General features: G+C 37.9%; 1 non-coding gene and 1 pseudogene across 1 annotated transcript; both read left to right on the forward strand.

Annotated features, from left to right (window-relative positions):
* The window catches only part of LOC140018587 (uncharacterized mitochondrial protein AtMg00810-like), a 34,045-nt pseudogene extending 21,533 nt beyond the window's left edge, over positions 1-12,512 (forward strand).
* Positions 12,513-12,964: 452 nt separating this feature from the next.
* Positions 12,965-13,071, forward strand: LOC113719333 (small nucleolar RNA R71). Its single transcript, XR_003454857.1, has one exon. It is a non-coding gene; the product is annotated as a small nucleolar RNA R71 (small nucleolar RNA).
* Positions 13,072-14,975: the final 1,904 nt, after the last annotated feature.

Genomic DNA, 14,975 nt, shown 5'->3' on the forward strand with positions numbered 1-14,975 from the left:
AGGGTTTCAAATTGCCCTGTTCTGACCGGATTTATTTGAGCATGTTAGAGGCCGAATCAGGTTTCGGGTAAAACATGAAAGTTGTAGAAAATGGTGTTAGCTAGTTTCCTACAAAATTTCAGCTCAATCCGAGTACTGTAGCATATGAAATGACCGAAATACCCTTGACTGCCCATGAACCCTGTTCCGCGCCCAGATTTCTGTTTTCGTGGAGTTTTCCACTTTTGACCATGAAAATGCATGATTAGGCTTTTGAGATCTTCATAAGAATTGTAGGTTTATATCTTGGCTTCGAAACGCCATAAGATTCGTTTCAATTCGATAAGGGTAGTTTCAGTTATGGATATTGTGCCGAAAGGTGTTAAACGGAACTTTTATACGTTAATTGCGATCGTTGCGGAAAATTTACGCTTAAGGGAATGAATTCCGGTTTCTAGGGATTAATTGGGGGTTTTTCTAATGATGGCTCTTAAGTTTCTAATTAGATTTGATTGAAGGGTTTTGTGGCCTAATTGGATGTGTTTTATTGTTTATGAGTTATATGTATGATTGTGGTTAAATTGCTATGAAAATGAGCTTTTATTTGTAGGTTGGAAATGAAGCATTTATGGGGAAATGCTGTCCGAATTTTGAGAATGTATGATTGCTTTGAGTTTGTGATTTAGGGTTTGGACTCGGGCAAAGTAATGATATATGATGGATGGTTTCTGAGTCGTGGAGGTGAGTGACCCTAAACTATTTCCAAAGTACTTGTGAAAAATTTCTTGCATTATTTACTCGATTGCATATCATGCGTGCTTGCATGTGGGTTCATGACATGATTTGGCTTTAAGGAGTTCTTGGGGTGTCTTGTGCTGAACACCAACGTCTCCACCCTATTTATTGTTCATGACATGATCTGGAGCACCAACGTTGCTCCCTCTTATTGTTTACCGTTAAGTGATCTATTTGAGCGTTGGGTGTTTAAGTGCAATGATTTCACTGGCTCACGAGAGCAAAAATACGTACATTTGATCTTGGAATCATGACATCATCGAAATGTATTATTGTGAAATATATTTGATTACTGATTTTATTGGTTACTCACTGAGCCTTTAGCTCACCCAAAAATATTTTATTCCCCTCCACAGAGCTCGTGGCGAAGGAAGGCTTGTAGTACTTATTCACGTGATTGGATGGCATATATCTCGTACAGTTTGGATTTGGAATCATTTTATGTATAGTTGGGAATTGTTTCCGCTTCGCTTATGACATGTAATTATTGGAGAATTTGATGTAATATTTGGAATTTATATTGTAATCTATTTGAGGACTGTAGTGAACGACTGAGTCACGGCGAGAGCTGAGCAGGCGGCCCGCCGAACCCTTTGATTCGCCTTAGGATGAGGTGGGGCCGTCACAGTTGATATCAGAGTTTAGGCATCAGATCTCTGTAGTGTATCCTAGACTTAAAGTTTAGGATGCCGGACTGTGGATTTGGTTTGAAATACCAGAGATTCTTGCGGGATGTCTTGACTTGATTGGTACAAGATGGAAGTCGAGGACGACATTCTTTTAAGGAGGGGAGTTTGTGACGCCCCGAAAGAATGAGTGTGAGAACCCAAAAATTGTATATATTTTCTAGACATTATTTTGTTTCCTTGTCTATAATTTTATGCCTTTCTCCAATATATTAATTTCCTATACACTTTTATAAAGGAATATAGTTTTCAAATCATTTTCTTGATACAAGTTAGTCCACGTTGAGTTTGAAGTGTATTATGAACGTGGGACCCGCTAGTACGGTAAATGCAATATATTTTTGACCACTTGTAGGAGGTTTGTATTAAGTAATATTATTTTACAAGGTACTAAGAGATAATTCGAAGTTACCTATATGGATTAGTATTAGAGAGACAAAGAGATAAGTTTTAAGCTGAAAGGTGACAAGTGTTACCATTCAATTCATCCTTGGACTTTTGACCAAGATATTTTTTACCTTCTTAAAGCTAATTTTGGCCAATTTATGTCTTCATTTTTAGCTCCTTTGGCCGGCCCTCTCAACAAGAAAAGAAAAGAAAGTTCTCAACTTGTTTCTTCCATTTCTTGCCTTGATCTCACAAACCAACCGTTAAAACTTTGATTTGCTCCATAAAAACCTTTCTCTTGGTAGGATTAAGGTGAGTGGTGAAGTGGTTTGAGAAGCAAAGGTGCTAAGTTGCTTGTTGTCTTGAGGTTACAAGGTGAGTTGTTAAGAATCTTTCCCTTTAGCTTTGATAATGTTCGATTGGTAGCTTTAGTGGTTTAATATGATGCATATGGTGTGATTATGGTTTGTTTATGGTTGGAAGTGAAGGTTTGATGAATTTTGATTTATTCTTATTATTTTTCTGTTTTGTATGAGGATTATGGTTTGATCATGGTATGATGGCTGGTAATGGTGTAAAATGATACTTGTATATGTTAGTTGAAGTTGGTTGCGGAAATTTCTGGTTTGATACGAAATTCCAGGTTTAGGGTTTCAAATTGCCCTGTTCTGACCGGATTTATTTGAGCATGTTAGAGGCCGAATCAGGTTTCGGGTAAAACATGAAAGTTGTAGAAAATGGTGTTAACTAGTTTCCTACAAAATTTCAGCTCAATCCGAGTACTGTAGCATATGAAATGACCGAAATACCCTTGACTGCCCATGAACCCTGTTCCGCGCCCAGATTTCTGTTTTCGTGGAGTTTTCCACTTTTGACCATGAAAATGCATGATTAGGCTTTTGAGATCTTCATAAGAATTGTAGGTTTATATCTTGGCTTCGAAACGCCATAAGATTCGTTTCAATTCGATAAGGGTAGTTTCAGTTATGGATATTGTGCCGAAAGGTGTTAAACGGAACTTTTATACGTTAATTGCGATCGTTGCGGAAAATTTACGCTTAAGGGAATGAATTCCGGTTTCTAGGGATTAATTGGGGGTTTTTCTAATGATGGCTCTTAAGTTTCTAATTAGATTTGATTGAAGGGTTTTGTGGCCTAATTGGATGTGTTTTATTGTTTATGAGTTATATGTATGATTGTGGTTAAATTGCTATGAAAATGAGCTTTTATTTGTAGGTTGGAAATGAAGCATTTATGGGGAAATGCTGTCCGAATTTTGAGAATGTATGATTGCTTTGAGTTTGTGATTTAGGGTTTGGACTCGGGCAAAGTAATGATATATGATGGATGGTTTCTGAGTCGTGGAGGTGAGTGACCCTAAACTATTTCCAAAGTACTTGTGAAAAATTTCTTGCATTATTTACTCGATTGCATATCATGCGTGCTTGCATGTGGGTTCATGACATGATTTGGCTTTAAGGAGTTCTTGGGGTGTCTTGTGCTGAACACCAACGTCTCCACCCTATTTATTGTTCATGACATGATCTGGAGCACCAACGTTGCTCCCTCTTATTGTTTACCGTTAAGTGATCTATTTGAGCGTTGGGTGTTTAAGTGCAATGATTTCACTGGCTCACGAGAGCAAAAATACGTACATTTGATCTTGGAATCATGACATCATCGAAATGTATTATTGTGAAATATATTTGATTACTGATTTTATTGGTTACTCACTGAGCCTTTAGCTCACCCAAAAATATTTTATTCCCCTCCACAGAGCTCGTGGCGAAGGAAGGCTTGTAGTACTTATTCACGTGATTGGATGGCATATATCTCGTACAGTTTGGATTTGGAATCATTTTATGTATAGTTGGGAATTGTTTCCGCTTCGCTTATGACATGTAATTATTGGAGAATTTGATGTAATATTTGGAATTTATATTGTAATCTATTTGAGGACTGTAGTGAACGACTGAGTCACGGCGAGAGCTGAGCAGGCGGCCCGCCGAACCCTTTGATTCGCCTTAGGATGAGGTGGGGCCGTCACAGTTGATATCAGAGTTTAGGCATCAGATCTCTGTAGTGTATCCTAGACTTAAAGTTTAGGATGCCGGACTGTGGATTTGGTTTGAAATACCAGAGATTCTTGCGGGATGTCTTGACTTGATTGGTACAAGATGGAAGTCGAGGACGACATTCTTTTAAGGAGGGGAGTTTGTGACGCCCCGAAAGAATGAGTGTGAGAACCCAAAAATTGTATATATTTTCTAGACATTATTTTGTTTCCTTGTCTATAATTTTATGCCTTTCTCCAATATATTAATTTCCTATACACTTTTATAAAGGAATATAGTTTTCAAATCATTTTCTTGATACAAGTTAGTCCACGTTGAGTTTGAAGTGTATTATGAACGTGGGACCCGCTAGTACGGTAAATGCAATATATTTTTGACCACTTGTAGGAGGTTTGTATTAAGTGATATTATTTTACAAGGTACTAAGAGATAATTCGAAGTTACCTATATGGATTAGTATTAGAGAGACAAAGAGATAAGTTTTAAGCTGAAAGGTGACAAGTGTTACCATTCAATTCATCCTTGGACTTTTGACCAAGATATTTTTTACCTTCTTAAAGCTAATTTTGGCCAATTTATGTCTTCATTTTTAGCTCCTTTGGCCGGCCCTCTCAACAAGAAAAGAAAAGAAAGTTCTCAACTTGTTTCTTCCATTTCTTGCCTTGATCTCACAAACCAACCGTTAAAACTTTGATTTGCTCCATAAAAACCTTTCTCTTGGTAGGATTAAGGTGAGTGGTGAAGTGGTTTGAGAAGCAAAGGTGCTAAGTTGCTTGTTGTCTTGAGGTTACAAGGTGAGTTGTTAAGAATCTTTCCCTTTAGCTTTGATAATGTTCGATTGGTAGCTTTAGTGGTTTAATATGATGCATATGGTGTGATTATGGTTTGTTTATGGTTGGAAGTGAAGGTTTGATGAATTTTGATTTATTCTTATTATTTTTCTGTTTTGTATGAGGATTATGGTTTGATCATGGTATGATGGCTGGTAATGGTGTAAAATGATACTTGTATATGTTAGTTGAAGTTGGTTGCGGAAATTTCTGGTTTGATACGAAATTCCAGGTTTAGGGTTTCAAATTGCCCTGTTCTGACCGGATTTATTTGAGCATGTTAGAGGCCGAATCAGGTTTCGGGTAAAACATGAAAGTTGTAGAAAATGGTGTTAACTAGTTTCCTACAAAATTTCAGCTCAATCCGAGTACTGTAGCATATGAAATGACCGAAATACCCTTGACTGCCCATGAACCCTGTTCCGCGCCCAGATTTCTGTTTTCGTGGAGTTTTCCACTTTTGACCATGAAAATGCATGATTAGGCTTTTGAGATCTTCATAAGAATTGTAGGTTTATATCTTGGCTTCGAAACGCCATAAGATTCGTTTCAATTCGATAAGGGTAGTTTCAGTTATGGATATTGTGCCGAAAGGTGTTAAACGGAACTTTTATACGTTAATTGCGATCGTTGCGGAAAATTTACGCTTAAGGGAATGAATTCCGGTTTCTAGGGATTAATTGGGGGTTTTTCTAATGATGGCTCTTAAGTTTCTAATTAGATTTGATTGAAGGGTTTTGTGGCCTAATTGGATGTGTTTTATTGTTTATGAGTTATATGTATGATTGTGGTTAAATTGCTATGAAAATGAGCTTTTATTTGTAGGTTGGAAATGAAGCATTTATGGGGAAATGCTGTCCGAATTTTGAGAATGTATGATTGCTTTGAGTTTGTGATTTAGGGTTTGGACTCGGGCAAAGTAATGATATATGATGGATGGTTTCTGAGTCGTGGAGGTGAGTGACCCTAAACTATTTCCAAAGTACTTGTGAAAAATTTCTTGCATTATTTACTCGATTGCATATCATGCGTGCTTGCATGTGGGTTCATGACATGATTTGGCTTTAAGGAGTTCTTGGGGTGTCTTGTGCTGAACACCAACGTCTCCACCCTATTTATTGTTCATGACATGATCTGGAGCACCAACGTTGCTCCCTCTTATTGTTTACCGTTAAGTGATCTATTTGAGCGTTGGGTGTTTAAGTGCAATGATTTCACTGGCTCACGAGAGCAAAAATACGTACATTTGATCTTGGAATCATGACATCATCGAAATGTATTATTGTGAAATATATTTGATTACTGATTTTATTGGTTACTCACTGAGCCTTTAGCTCACCCAAAAATATTTTATTCCCCTCCACAGAGCTCGTGGCGAAGGAAGGCTTGTAGTACTTATTCACGTGATTGGATGGCATATATCTCGTACAGTTTGGATTTGGAATCATTTTATGTATAGTTGGGAATTGTTTCCGCTTCGCTTATGACATGTAATTATTGGAGAATTTGATGTAATATTTGGAATTTATATTGTAATCTATTTGAGGACTGTAGTGAACGACTGAGTCACGGCGAGAGCTGAGCAGGCGGCCCGCCGAACCCTTTGATTCGCCTTAGGATGAGGTGGGGCCGTCACAGTTGATATCAGAGTTTAGGCATCAGATCTCTGTAGTGTATCCTAGACTTAAAGTTTAGGATGCCGGACTGTGGATTTGGTTTGAAATACCAGAGATTCTTGCGGGATGTCTTGATTTGATTGGTACAAGATGGAAGTCGAGGACGACATTCTTTTAAGGAGGGGAGTTTGTGACGCCCCGAAAGAATGAGTGTGAGAACCCAAAAATTGTATATATTTTCTAGACATTATTTTGTTTCCTTGTCTATAATTTTATGCCTTTCTCCAATATATTAATTTCCTATACACTTTTATAAAGGAATATAGTTTTCAAATCATTTTCTTGATACAAGTTAGTCCACGTTGAGTTTGAAGTGTATTATGAACGTGGGACCCGCTAGTACGGTAAATGCAATATATTTTTGACCACTTGTAGGAGGTTTGTATTAAGTAATATTATTTTACAAGGTACTAAGAGATAATTCGAAGTTACCTATATGGATTAGTATTAGAGAGACAAAGAGATAAGTTTTAAGCTGAAAGGTGACAAGTGTTACCATTCAATTCATCCTTGGACTTTTGACCAAGATATTTTTTACCTTCTTAAAGCTAATTTTGGCCAATTTATGTCTTCATTTTTAGCTCCTTTGGCCGGCCCTCTCAACAAGAAAAGAAAAGAAAGTTCTCAACTTGTTTCTTCCATTTCTTGCCTTGATCTCACAAACCAACCGTTAAAACTTTGATTTGCTCCATAAAAACCTTTCTCTTGGTAGGATTAAGGTGAGTGGTGAAGTGGTTTGAGAAGCAAAGGTGCTAAGTTGCTTGTTGTCTTGAGGTTACAAGGTGAGTTGTTAAGAATCTTTCCCTTTAGCTTTGATAATGTTCGATTGGTAGCTTTAGTGGTTTAATATGATGCATATGGTGTGATTATGGTTTGTTTATGGTTGGAAGTGAAGGTTTGATGAATTTTGATTTATTCTTATTATTTTTCTGTTTTGTATGAGGATTATGGTTTGATCATGGTATGATGGCTGGTAATGGTGTAAAATGATACTTGTATATGTTAGTTGAAGTTGGTTGCGGAAATTTCTGGTTTGATACGAAATTCCAGGTTTAGGGTTTCAAATTGCCCTGTTCTGACCGGATTTATTTGAGCATGTTAGAGGCCGAATCAGGTTTCGGGTAAAACATGAAAGTTGTAGAAAATGGTGTTAACTAGTTTCCTACAAAATTTCAGCTCAATCCGAGTACTGTAGCATATGAAATGACCGAAATACCCTTGACTGCCCATGAACCCTGTTCCGCGCCCAGATTTCTGTTTTCGTGGAGTTTTCCACTTTTGACCATGAAAATGCATGATTAGGCTTTTGAGATCTTCATAAGAATTGTAGGTTTATATCTTGGCTTCGAAACGCCATAAGATTCGTTTCAATTCGATAAGGGTAGTTTCAGTTATGGATATTGTGCCGAAAGGTGTTAAACGGAACTTTTATACGTTAATTGCGATCGTTGCGGAAAATTTACGCTTAAGGGAATGAATTCCGGTTTCTAGGGATTAATTGGGGGTTTTTCTAATGATGGCTCTTAAGTTTCTAATTAGATTTGATTGAAGGGTTTTGTGGCCTAATTGGATGTGTTTTATTGTTTATGAGTTATATGTATGATTGTGGTTAAATTGCTATGAAAATGAGCTTTTATTTGTAGGTTGGAAATGAAGCATTTATGGGGAAATGCTGTCCGAATTTTGAGAATGTATGATTGCTTTGAGTTTGTGATTTAGGGTTTGGACTCGGGCAAAGTAATGATATATGATGGATGGTTTCAGAGTCGTGGAGGTGAGTGACCCTAAACTATTTCCAAAGTACTTGTGAAAAATTTCTTGCATTATTTACTCGATTGCATATCATGCGTGCTTGCATGTGGGTTCATGACATGATTTGGCTTTAAGGAGTTCTTGGGGTGTCTTGTGCTGAACACCAACGTCTCCACCCTATTTATTGTTCATGACATGATCTGGAGCACCAACGTTGCTCCCTCTTATTGTTTACCGTTAAGTGATCTATTTGAGCGTTGGGTGTTTAAGTGCAATGATTTCACTGGCTCACGAGAGCAAAAATACGTACATTTGATCTTGGAATCATGACATCATCGAAATGTATTATTGTGAAATATATTTGATTACTGATTTTATTGGTTACTCACTGAGCCTTTAGCTCACCCAAAAATATTTTATTCCCCTCCACAGAGCTCGTGGCGAAGGAAGGCTTGTAGTACTTATTCACGTGATTGGATGGCATATATCTCGTATAGTTTGGATTTGGAATCATTTTATGTATAGTTGGGAATTGTTTCCGCTTCGCTTATGACATGTAATTATTGGAGAATTTGATGTAATATTTGGAATTTGTATTGTAATCTATTTGAGGACTGTAGTGAACGACTGAGTCACGGCGAGAGCTGAGCAGGCGGCCCGCCGAACCCTTTGATTCGCCTTAGGATGAGGTGGGGCCGTCACAGTTGATATCAGAGTTTAGGCATCAGATCTCTGTAGTGTATCCTAGACTTAAAGTTTAGGATGCCGGACTGTGGATTTGGTTTGAAATACCAGAGATTCTTGCGGGATGTCTTGACTTGATTGGTACAAGATGGAAGTCGAGGACGACATTCTTTTAAGGAGGGGAGTTTGTGACGCCCCGAAAGAATGAGTGTGAGAACCCAAAAATTGTATATATTTTCTAGACATTATTTTGTTTCCTTGTCTATAATTTTATGCCTTTCTCCAATATATTAATTTCCTATACACTTTTATAAAGGAATATAGTTTTCAAATCATTTTCTTGATACAAGTTAGTCCACGTTGAGTTTGAAGTGTATTATGAACGTGGGACCCGCTAGTACGGTAAATGCAATATATTTTTGACCACTTGTAGGAGGTTTGTATTAAGTAATATTATTTTACAAGGTACTAAGAGATAATTCGAAGTTACCTATATGGATTAGTATTAGAGAGACAAAGAGATAAGTTTTAAGCTGAAAGGTGACAAGTGTTACCATTCAATTCATCCTTGGACTTTTGACCAAGATATTTTTTACCTTCTTAAAGCTAATTTTGGCCAATTTATGTCTTCATTTTTAGCTCCTTTGGCCGGCCCTCTCAACAAGAAAAGAAAAGAAAGTTCTCAACTTGTTTCTTCCATTTCTTGCCTTGATCTCACAAACCAACCGTTAAAACTTTGATTTGCTCCATAAAAACCTTTCTCTTGGTAGGATTAAGGTGAGTGGTGAAGTGGTTTGAGAAGCAAAGGTGCTAAGTTGCTTGTTGTCTTGAGGTTACAAGGTGAGTTGTTAAGAATCTTTCCCTTTAGCTTTGATAATGTTCGATTGGTAGCTTTAGTGGTTTAATATGATGCATATGGTGTGATTATGGTTTGTTTATGGTTGGAAGTGAAGGTTTGATGAATTTTGATTTATTCTTATTATTTTTCTGTTTTGTATGAGGATTATGGTTTGATCATGGTATGATGGCTGGTAATGGTGTAAAATGATACTTGTATATGTTAGTTGAAGTTGGTTGCGGAAATTTCTGGTTTGATACGAAATTCCAGGTTTAGGGTTTCAAATTGCCCTGTTCTGACCGGATTTATTTGAGCATGTTAGAGGCCGAATCAGGTTTCGGGTAAAACATGAAAGTTGTAGAAAATGGTGTTAACTAGTTTCCTACAAAATTTCAGCTCAATCCGAGTACTGTAGCATATGAAATGACCGAAATACCCTTGACTGCCCATGAACCCTGTTCCGCGCCCAGATTTCTGTTTTCGTGGAGTTTTCCACTTTTGACCATGAAAATGCATGATTAGGCTTTTGAGATCTTCATAAGAATTGTAGGTTTATATCTTGGCTTCGAAACGCCATAAGATTCGTTTCAATTCGATAAGGGTAGTTTCAGTTATGGATATTGTGCCGAAAGGTGTTAAACGGAACTTTTATACGTTAATTGCGATCGTTGCGGAAAATTTACGCTTAAGGGAATGAATTCCGGTTTCTAGGGATTAATTGGGGGTTTTTCTAATGATGGCTCTTAAGTTTCTAATTAGATTTGATTGAAGGGTTTTGTGGCCTAATTGGATGTGTTTTATTGTTTATGAGTTATATGTATGATTGTGGTTAAATTGCTATGAAAATGAGCTTTTATTTGTAGGTTGGAAATGAAGCATTTATGGGGAAATGCTGTCCGAATTTTGAGAATGTATGATTGCTTTGAGTTTGTGATTTAGGGTTTGGACTCGGGCAAAGTAATGATATATGATGGATGGTTTCAGAGTCGTGGAGGTGAGTGACCCTAAACTATTTCCAAAGTACTTGTGAAAAATTTCTTGCATTATTTACTCGATTGCATATCATGCGTGCTTGCATGTGGGTTCATGACATGATTTGGCTTTAAGGAGTTCTTGGGGTGTCTTGTGCTGAACACCAACGTCTCCACCCTATTTATTGTTCATGACATGATCTGGAGCACCAACGTTGCTCCCTCTTATTGTTTACCGTTAAGTGATCTATTTGAGCGTTGGGTGTTTAAGTGCAATGATTTCACTGGCTCACGAGAGCAAAAATACGTACATTTGATCTTGGAATCATGACATCATCGAAATGCATTATTGTGAAATATATTTGATTACTGATTTTATTGGTTATTCACTGAGCTTTTAGCTCACCCCAAAAATATTTTATTCCCCTCCACAGAGCTCGTGGCGAAGGAAGTCTTGTAGTACTTATTCACGTGATTGGATGACATATATCTCGTACAGTTTGGATTTGGAATCATTTTATATATAGTTGGGAATTGTTTCCGCTTCGCTTATGACATGTAATTATTGGAGAATTTGATGTAATATTTGAAATTTATATTGTAATCTATTTGAGGACTGTAGTGAACGACTGAGTCCGGACGAGAGTTGGGCAGGCGGCCCGCCGAACCCTTTGGTTCGCCTTAGGGTGAGGTGGGGCCATCACAATGTGCCTCACTAGAACATTTAATGGCATCACAAGTATTGAATTTTATTATTTCACCATCAAATTCCATTGTCAAGGTTCCTGAATAAATATCAATTTTTGTTTTAGTTGTCATTAAAAATGGCATGTCTAACAAAATTGGGGGTGAAAAGGAAAAATCATCATCTATATCTAACACATAGAAATCTGCAAGAAAAATCAATTTATCAATTTGAATTGGAATATCCTCCAATACCCCATCAGGATATGCATTAGACATATCAGCAAGTTACATTATGACACTCGCTTCTTTTAATGGTCCCAGATTCAGAGAATTATAAATGGAATGAGGCATAATATTTATTACAGCTCCTAAATCTATAAATGCTTTTTTGACCTTAACATTCCCTATTTTGCAAGGAACAGTAAACATACCTGAATCTTTATGTTTAGAAGGTAATTTCTATTGTAGGATCGCTGAAACATTTTCTCCCATATAAATCTTTTCAAAGCCCTTCAACTTTGTCTTAGTAGTGCACAATTCTCTAAGAAATTTTACATATCGAGAAATTTGTTTAATGGCATCCAGAAGGGGAACATTTACCTCAACTTTGCGAAAAATGTCAAAAATTTCTTGCTCTTGCTCCTCTTTCCTGGATTTTGCATCTCGACTGAAAAATGGAGGAGGGGGTGTCACCACTACTGGGGGTTCATCTCTGGGTTCTTTCCTTGGAAGGGATTGAGTTGGAGATTTCATTGTTTCTTCCTCAACTTACTCTTCAAGATCATGCTTAGATACTCCTTTTTTATACTCTTGCAAGTCCTTACCACTTTTTAAAGTAATTGCACTCACATTTTGCTTGGGATTGGGAGTCACTTGAGCTGGTAGTTTCTCTTTACCACTCTCAAGGTTGCTTATTGAAGACGCCAGCTGTGACATTTGCGCCTCCAAAATCCTAATGCTTGCGCGAGCTCTTGTTGAAATCTCTACGAGTCCTGTTGAAATCTCTGCGAGTCCTGCCGCATTTGACAATTGCTGTCAGCTAATGATTTAACCATATCTTCCAGGGACATACCTGCATTAGATGTGGACGGTTACTGTACCGATGGTCTCTGTTGGAACGGTTGTTGGAAATCCGAAGGTTTTTTAGCATAGCGAAATTGGGGTAGTTCCACCATTCTGGATGGTATGTGGGTGCATACGGGTCATTTCTCCATTGGAGTGGTCCAGGCAAACCTCCCATGGCGCTGGCTTGCTCGTGGGGGTATTCTTGAAGGGTCGGGCACATATCGGTCGTGTGTTCAAGAGCAGCACATATTCCACATGTTTTGCCTGCCTGTACTTGTCTTATAGCCATTTGACGAAGCGAGGTAGTAAGTTCAGTTAATCCATTTGCAAGGTTTGAATGATTTACCTCATTGACCCTTCTAGTTACCCCCTCAGATCTGACTCTAAACTATTGAGAGTTCTCAGCCATGTTAGAGATCAGCCGTTTAGCTTCATATGTTGTCTTATTTACTAAAGCACCTCCACTCGCTGCATCGACCATGCTTCTATCCATGGGTAGCAGTCCCTCGTAAAAATATTGGATCAACAATTGGTCAGGGATCTGATGGTGTGGGCAACTGGCACACAGCTGTTTGAACCGTTCCCAGTATTCGTAGAGAATTTCTCCATTGACCTGCCTAACTCCACATATCTCCTTTCTGATGTTAACGGCCCTAGAGGTTGGAAAGAACTTCTCAAGGAATTGCCGTTTCATTCCTTCCCAAGTAGTAATGGACCCCGATGGCAAATAAAATAACCAGTCCTTAGCCTTGTCTACTAAAGAGAAAGAAAACGCACGCAGCTTGATTTGTCCTTCCGTAACACCCTGAGGTTTCATGGTTGAACATACTACATGAAATTCCTTCAAGTGCTTGTATGGGTCCTCTCCTGCAATACCACGAAAAGTAGGTAATAAGTGGATCAACCCAGATTTTAATTGAAAAGCTTGCTCAGTATCAGGATAAGAGATGCACAGAGGCTGTTGGTTAACATTCGGGGTTGCCAACTCCCTCAAAGTCCTTTGGGTTGCTATTGTTTCGTTTGGACCAGTCAAGTCTATTTCCAATTCAACTGATGAATCACCAAAGTGAAAATTTTGTTCAACTCCGGGAGGTAATGTCGCTGAAGCTTGTTGCTTTTGAAACTTAGTCTCCTTTGTCAACCTCCTTGCTGTTTTCTCGATATCTGGATCGAATTCTAATCTTCCTGTACGGGAAAATCGAGGCATAAAACATAGGCTAAACAAAACCTGTGCAATAAATCACTTCAAATACCAAGTCACTGGCAACGACGTCACTATCAAAAATAAAATTTATATTGGACCTACTACCAAAACTGAATGAGTATAGTGGTGAGTAGGGTCCTCTCCTCAGGGAACTGGTAGACTTATCACACAGATAATTGGAGGATTTTTGGAAGGAAAATAAAAAAAAATAAATTAAAGATGTCAGGTTACTAAAAAATTGCAAGAAGTGTAATAACTAAAGAATGTAACAAAACAATTCATTGGCGCAACCTAGTCAAGGAGATAATTTCGGCACCAGTTCACGCAATTGATCATAAATACCCGAATTATTTCACACGTTCGCAAATAAATTGGTTCTAGCAATTTAACAACCGCCAAACTACTAATCTCTCATTAATTATATGATAGTCCAGAGACGCTCTTAAACTACCCCCTTGTAAAATAGATAACCCCAGAGACGTTCGAAAGATTTAATCTATTCACAACTTTAGGAATTAGAGAGACCCAATTCTAATTAACAAACACACATGCGGGTTCATTTAAACTAGATTAATTATTCCTACGGCATCGATTAGACTGCTTGCGAGGTAATGAAATTGTCTCGTTCGCCACTAATTTAAGAAAATCAAGTGATATGCACCCTTGTCCTGATTGGCAGTATACTATTCAAACAATTGAACAACTGGCCACATTGATCCAATAAATCCAAACAATAATAGGCCGTTAAAACAAAGAATAATTAGATGCCCATGAACGCGAAATTTAAAATAGAGTAAAACAATTAAAACGATCTCACAATTGATTGTGCACCGGATCTTGATTATTCCTCAACTAGATAAAAGCATTTAGCTTTGCTGCATAACGACGAAGCAATTGCAAGCTTTCATGGACTTTAGTCGATTGAAGAAAAGTAAAGAGCGACACAACTGCTAGTCTAGAACTCACTTTGAGAACGAAAAGGAAAACAAAGATAAAAAGGTCCGAGATTTTGAAGATAGAAGTCCTAGTCTATTGTTGTCCTCTTTTATAGCGTTTGCGCTGCCAATCTCTTTATCAACCGAGAGTTTGTTTCTATAAAGGATAGCTTCCTTATTTTCCTCCTTGAGTTGTTACCAAATGTCTCCTCTAAAGATGTTTCCTAATCCCACGCAGCTTCAAGATACGTCTCCCAATGATAGCGACAACTTCCAGGGATAGGTCCCACAGTCCGTTTTTTTAACGTAACTCTGCGGTCTCTGGTGTTGGCATGCTCTGGAATGACTAATCTTCTGAAAATTGACCTCTTTTCACCACTTTTGATACCAACCGCCTACAACTGACACAAA

Source organism: Coffea arabica, chromosome 1e (genome assembly GCF_036785885.1).
Source record: "Coffea arabica cultivar ET-39 chromosome 1e, Coffea Arabica ET-39 HiFi, whole genome shotgun sequence".
Lineage (NCBI taxonomy): Eukaryota > Viridiplantae > Streptophyta > Magnoliopsida > Gentianales > Rubiaceae > Coffea > Coffea arabica.